General features: G+C 39.8%; 1 protein-coding gene across 1 annotated transcript in view; it reads right to left on the reverse strand.

The window, feature by feature from the left end:
* NFATC3 (nuclear factor of activated T cells 3) overlaps positions 1-502 on the reverse strand; it is a 74,862-nt gene extending 74,360 nt beyond the window's left edge. Inside the window, exon 1 of the mRNA XM_067004368.1 lies at positions 377-502. The gene's annotated coding sequence lies outside the window, so the exon portion shown is untranslated. The remainder of the gene's footprint in view (positions 1-376) is intronic.
* Positions 503-7,111: the final 6,609 nt, after the last annotated feature.

The following is a 7,111-nucleotide window of genomic DNA, read 5'->3' on the forward strand; positions in this document are numbered from 1 at the left end:
AATGGTTTCTGAAACATGCAGAGAAAAAGATTTTAATCAAGGGGAGGATCCTGAGGAATAATGTGTGTTTTAGCAGCACTGTGCAGAGTAACAGTATGCTTTTGGTTAAGTTCTTCTTAGAGTAGGAGGCTATGAGTTGAAGCAGTTAAAGAAAATATCCCATAAATCCAGTTAAAAATAGAAACTAATTAACCCATAAAACCACCCAAAATGACAGGTTTCCAAACAAAAGGATGGGACCGAGTTATTTTTGGAAAACATACTTCAGTATTTATAAACTAACATATAAAAGTATAAAATACAGGGAGGTGCTAGTCCCTCCTGCAAATCTCTTCATTAACTTACTAAACCCTTTTGCTGAGCTAAATGTACTCACAGACAAGAAAAGGCGAAGCCTCTGGAATCTGCTAGTTAGTTTTCCATTTGAATTAAAACATATACATCTTCTCCAGTTTTGCTCAATTAAAAAACAAGAAGCAATCAATCAGCCATGAAGTGGTTTCTGCTGGGCAGGGATTCAGCAGGAAGTAGTCAGCAGGACTGTATGTACCCACAATCGCTGTAATGCATGACTTTTTTAGCATGTAGTAGCATTAAGCTGTCCTGATGGCTTTGAGATGCTTTTGCTCAGCAGAAAAATGCTGAAGAGAGCAACAGCTGCCCTTCTTGGTGCTCTCCTGCAGGCAGCCTCTAATCCTCTGGGTTTATACAGTTGCTTGAGAACCATTAAAAGGAAAAGCCTTCTAAAACACCAGAGGCACCAAGTGGGAAACTGCTTGCACCGAGTTTTACCTGTATTAGGAAACTGTGTGTTTTGTGCTTATGAAATTTCTACAGTGGCACCTTCCAAAAACAGTCAATATATTAAAGATCTGTATCACAGAATACTGTCTCTCATTTATTATCACAAAGGGAGGGGTGTGTCTGCCACAGTATGACCATAAACTGGAAATGAATCTTTTTCCAGTCAAGACAGCACATGAAAGTTATTCGTCTAGCAGCTTCCAAAGTTGTAAACCCAGTTCAACTGGCTACCAGGCTCTGACTGTGCTTGGTACAAAACAATTGGTATGTACCAGTGAATCAGACAAAAGATCAAACTAAAAATAGTCTCAAAGTTGATATTTATATACATTTAGAGTCTTTAAAACAGTCTTACTGGATTTCTTTCTTTTTTTTTTTTTTGTCATTGGGAATGCCCTAATAAATTATACCGAGATTGTTATAAAATTGATTGTAAAAGTTTAAAATTAAGCTTTAAAATGATTTAGAGTAGAAAACAATTGCAAGCCAAGAAATGTTACTGTTGGAGTAAAACTTGAAAGAAATCCAAGCTTGTTAAGGCATAGAACCTCATACAGTATATGCAGGGAATGTTAACTCTTTCTTATAGCAGTCCTTTGGTTGGAAAATAAATTTGATGAATCCTTGAAAAAATTAATCTGGGATTACAAAATCTATTACAGTAAATCACATCAACCATTTAGTATTAACGTACAGTGTTCCTGGTTTCAGTAACTTTGTGAGATACCTAAAATTCTTCTGTTAATTAAATGTAACATCAATTCACTGTTTGAGGCTTCATGGTAGGAAACAGTAGCTACATGTGGTTTATACTGCTAAGAGAATCACAAATAAGAAAGATCCTAAAAGGAAAGGAATGATTGCCAGTAAACTGTACAAGACCAAAGGTTAAGTAACTCTCAGAACATGGGGTTATGGGTCAAAGTAGTTAAAGGGAAAATATCCCAGAAATACATTTAAGAAAATGAACTAATTAACCCATTAAATCACCAGAATGACAGGTCTTTAAACAAAAGAGTGGGAAGAATTTCTTTTTGGGAAATCTATTTCAATCTATTTCAATATAACTGGCCCAAATATAACTCAAAAGTTATATTAAAATTGCGTAGGATTTAAATTTCTTTGTACCTAATCTCTCTGCACTTCTCAATAGTGTCTCAAACACTCAAGGAAAACATTATTTTTAAAGAGAAGTTTTTATATTGTTTCTGCCTCAATGTGGGACGTATTTCTACACCACCTTAAGCCAATCTAATGCACAGCTGCCACAGCCTGCCTCTCCAGCAGCCCTTAGCTGCTCAGAGATTTGTGCTGATGTGAGCACTGCGCAGTAAGTCAGCTCAGGGATCTGAGCCAGTTAAAAACAGCTCTCCAAAGAAAGCAACTTTTTGTCTCAGTTCCCTGAATAGCTCATTATTTGGTAGCACGGCTGGCACAGGGGAGGGACCTCACCTCACTCGGTTTCATGCAAGTTTGATATAAGGGGCTACAGAGCCCCTGGGACCATCAGCTGTCCAACACTCAGTGGCTAACCATCTGTGTACGAGCATTGTAGCTCACAAAATAGTGACTTAAACTATAATTAGCTTTAGGGTCCACGAATATGGCAGCTAGTATATTAAATGGATAAAACTTCACTAAATCTGATACCTCTGACAAGGGAATGGTAACATCTTTCAGCTGGTAAGTCACAAATCACCCAGTATGACTTGTTTTAAGTTGTAAGTTAGAACCAAAGGCACAGTGAGTTAGCTGCACTGGTCTAACACCTCCCTGCTATGGGAAAGAGGGTTTAGTGCTTGCTCTCCTTCATATGGCCATCAGAGAATGGACTTAACTTGCTAAACCAGATGAAAAAGTCTCACTTACTTTTGCTGTGTTAATTTTCTGCCCGAGGCAGTACAAGATGGGAACAGGATCACTTTCTTGTGGAAGCAGCAGTTTTTTCTCAGCTCAGCTCAGCCTACCGCCTTTGCCTGCGGGGCTGTGGATGCATGTCCTGGTCTGATTGCTTCTGGGTTGGTGAAGTGGCTGCCTCTCACAGCCACCTACACAGCTTACAGAAGCAAAGGAGTGAACACTCCTTCTGCAGCTGCAGTGAAAATCAGCCACGTTAGCCCCAGCAGCTTAAAGAGTAGCTCTTCCTTAGCTCCCTCTGAACACAGACCTGAAAACTGGAAAAAAACTGAAAAATCGCATGGATCCTATACCTTGGTTATGCCTTTGTCACCTCCGGTTTCCTCACCAACAACCCACCTGCCACAACACACATGTGAAAGGCTCTGCACATAGCCCCTTTCTGTTCCTCCACTGTTGTGCCTTCTGCACACCCTCTCCATAAAGAGTAATTTGTACCAAATGAACATGCCCACTTCCAAAAAAAGTCAGTAAGGTACTGATAACGATGAACCTGCTGCTTCAATGTGTATTTTCAATTGCTTGCCTTGCTCCTCAGCATAGAGAGAGAAAAGCAAAAAGCTTTGAAAATGTTGGGGTATCTGCAGGTTGGATCAAAGAACAAACCGTGGAGAATGAATGGGGGGCAGCAAATGCACAATCACAGGTTTCTGACCTGCAAGACTTACAGGAAAAGCCAGCACAAGTCAGACACAGTGCAGAAATCACTGGAATCAGTTCAATTTGACTGCATGCCAGAGCATACTCTAATCTAGGGAACAGAGCCAGACCTGACCCCATTTGCAGGACCTTTGTTGCCGTTTTAAACATGTTTCTTCTACCAGAAAACAAACCCAAGATGATATTAACTTAGTAATTAAGGAATAATTAGCAGAAGAGTCAGTGCTTTGATCTGCAGCAGTTAGTCAGGCTGCCATCAATGCCAACTGGATATATTAAGTATAGATCTTTCTCTAACGACATTTTAATCAATTGGAATGAATAAATGAATGTAGGCTACAAGATAAATTACAGCACCTATGTCTCAAAACCTTGTCCGTTCATTCTTTTATACTTAAAATCAGCAACCTAGCCATTAAGGTCAGTTGCAGTTACAACAAGTACTAGGAAATAAATTTAATATTAACATCTGTTTGTACTTTGAGACTAATAATATGGTGATATGGTGTTAGGCAATACCAGCTAAAGGGTTTCTTCCTTCTCACTGCACCTTAGGAGCACACCATCTGCTCACCTGTTTTGGCACAACCATTTGTCAGGCCAGCCTGTGAGACAGATCAAGGAACCAACCCAGCTTTATTCTTTATCTGAGGGGAGAGAGATTGGTACGGTCAGATAAGTTCCCTGATCCAATCCAAAGCGTGGCCCCATGAAAAGCTGTGTCAGCACAACCATTCAGGGTTGGTGTAGTGACTGCAATAAGCAATGCACACCAAGGACATCTTCAGTCAGTGCTGATGCCAAACTCTGTGTCATGAAACGCAAGTGCATGAGTGGTACTAGTAACTGTGCCTGCCTGCATGGGGCAATAGCTCAAGAGAAAGGCTCCCATACACTGCCAAGGCAACCATTCCTCACGAATGCCTGTAAAAGGGACCCAGAACAAATTAATAAGTGAACAGATGTTATCTCAGGGGTAAATGCTGCGAATGCATTCCTGTAGAGTGACTTTAGAAGAAAACCTGTGATGAGGCAGATCAACAGGGAGGGAAAGTAGGAGAAAGTAAGTCTGAAAAGTAACTACTGAGGTCTATTGTAAGCGATAAAACCAGGGCAATTGAACTATTTGCTATTGGATTTTCTCTTGTTAACCTTACTTAGTTTCAGAGATACGACTTGCATTCAATAAAGAGAAAGATAATCATTTCAAAGGACCGTTGTTAGAAATAAGAGATAAGCAATAGTAAATCATCAGGAAAAACAGACTGAAACCTGCTTGAAGTTCGTATTCCCTTTGAGAGAATCTTTAAACACTTGGACAACAATTCATCAAGTTATGCCCCTCCCCACAATTCATACCAGTAACTCTGAAAACAACCTGTCCTCCAGGGATGATTGTTGTTCAAAGCCATGGCTCTGATAGATGTTTTTTTTTTTTTGTCTCAGATATAAGCAAGAGCTACAAAAGGTTAAAAATGTGGGTATAGTTCAGATAAACATCTAAAAGTTTGGATATTCATCTGAACACTTTCTGTCAGAAAAAAAAAAAAGTGCTGTAAGTCTTATGAGAAAAAGGCTTATTTGTGATGTTGCTGGCACTTTTATTTCTGTTCTCAGCTGGAATATGATGAAAGTAGTCAACTTCTCACATAGTGTTTTGTCTTCAGAAGTTGTGGGGAAAAAGTTCAGTTCTAAAAAAAGATTATGGTGAGACTCTTATCCTATGTAAACTGACTTTGTTTCTTGTTACTGAAAAAGACAAAGTTGGTAAACTAAAATTTTGGTGAAAACAGATGTTGCACATGGTTCAGAACCTTTACCAGGAGTCAACCTTAGTTAAAACAGCAAAAGGAAATTAAAAACAATATGGGTTCAATTGCAGCTGAGTCACTAATTCTATAATGTTTCCACTTCAGAGATGGCAAAATTGGCAGGCAGCAGCTCAAGAAGAAATCACTGTATCCATTTTATACTCAACATGAAAGACAACTTCTGATTTTTAGGTACAACACACTAATCCAAAATGCTTCTCCTAATTAACCTGTAAAATAACTCTGACAACCACCAAGTTCATTCAACTTTGCCTTGAAATGAAGCTTGACCATTTGCAGTTCATTGTAGGAGTAAGATATTAGCTATTGCCAGAGTAAAATTGTCTACGGTATATAAATTTCTTCCAAAAACTAAATTTTATTTCCAAAATGCCTTAGGAATGTATCAGTCTTTCATTACAAGTCAGTGGGATGTAGTCTCCAATAACAGATCTGAAAATGGAACTTAAACTTTTAAATTATTTAGACTTGTTGATTTTTTTGTGCTTTTTAAACCAACAACTTTATGCAACAAGTATACACATTCATCTGGACAGGCCACATTGTACACACGTGCACAAATCTTCACGCTGTATCCAGCAGGCTGCCCTGCCTCACCAGCGGCAGCTAGAGAAACACCGCATCGCTTCCATAATGGCAGCTCTCCCCTTTGACAGCTCACGTATTTTTTTGTTGGAACATATGGGTATGGTTAATGCTTCTTTGGGCTTGCTGTCCTGGGAAGTCTAATGTCAAGGACATCCAAATCAACCAGGTAGTAAATATCTATAGGACACAGTCTGACAAATACTTCTCTTGTCAGCAGTGCTGACTTAAACCACCCTTGCTATAGGTTCCTTGTTCCCCCAGATCAACTGTTCAGAAGGTTGCTGGAAGGGGAATGGAGGGGAGCATGTTTTTAACCTGCATCAATTCCCTAATCTGTTTTACCCCAAAATCTCATGAAAGATTGTACTGCTGCAACTATGACAGGGATACAGATCTGGGGAATGAATAGCTGGGGATTGAGGAACACTGACACCAGAAAAGGTGTTTGTCAAACTACAGCAGCCAAGCTGATGGAGCATAAAATGTTTCTGCTACTTATCTAGGCAGCCAATTAAAGGAGAATTCTTGGGAAGTAAAAATGAATTAGTGAAAGATGGCAACAAAACTTGTCCTTTAAATAATAAAACTATTTCAAAATGAAACTGGGGATTCCATTTAAACAGCTTGAGTAGAATTCAGTGCCTTGCTTGCAAATATGCAGAATCACAGAATGGTTTGGGTTGGAAGGGACCTCAAAGCCCATCCAGTTCCAATCCCCTGCCATGGGCAGGGACACCTCCCACCAGACCCGGCTGCCCAAAGCCCCATCCGGCCTGGCCCTGAACACCTCCAGGGATGGGGCATCCACAGCTTCTCTGTGCAGCCTGGGCCAGTGCGTCGCCACCCTCAGAGTAAGCAATTTCTTCCTTTTATCTAATCTAAATCTACCCTCCTAGTTCAAAACCATCACCCTTATTCCTATCAGCTGTATACTTTGGCTTCCCATTTACAAATTCACAGTATAGGCCATTTACTAAAAGTACAAAACTGGGCTTGTTTACACACAGTTTGTGTAGTACAGTTCTTACTGAAGTTTCAAAAATTGTAAAGGGTCAGATCTCTTCATGCTGCATATTCAGAATTCCTAGGGAAATCTGATGCAGTTTTGTCTGTGTACTAACTACATGATGTTGTCCTTTTCTTCAAAACCAAAACCAACCAAACAAAAAAACTACCTATCTATAACTCAGGCTCTTTTTATAAGGACTAAGGAGATACCCTCTCAAAAAGGATCACACACAGCTGAAGTCACACTGTAATAAGCTCACTCTGCTTAGTCTTCAAGGGGGTCTCTCCTTCTCCCTCCCACC

Source organism: Anser cygnoides, chromosome 12 (genome assembly GCF_040182565.1).
Source record: "Anser cygnoides isolate HZ-2024a breed goose chromosome 12, Taihu_goose_T2T_genome, whole genome shotgun sequence".
Lineage (NCBI taxonomy): Eukaryota > Metazoa > Chordata > Aves > Anseriformes > Anatidae > Anser > Anser cygnoides.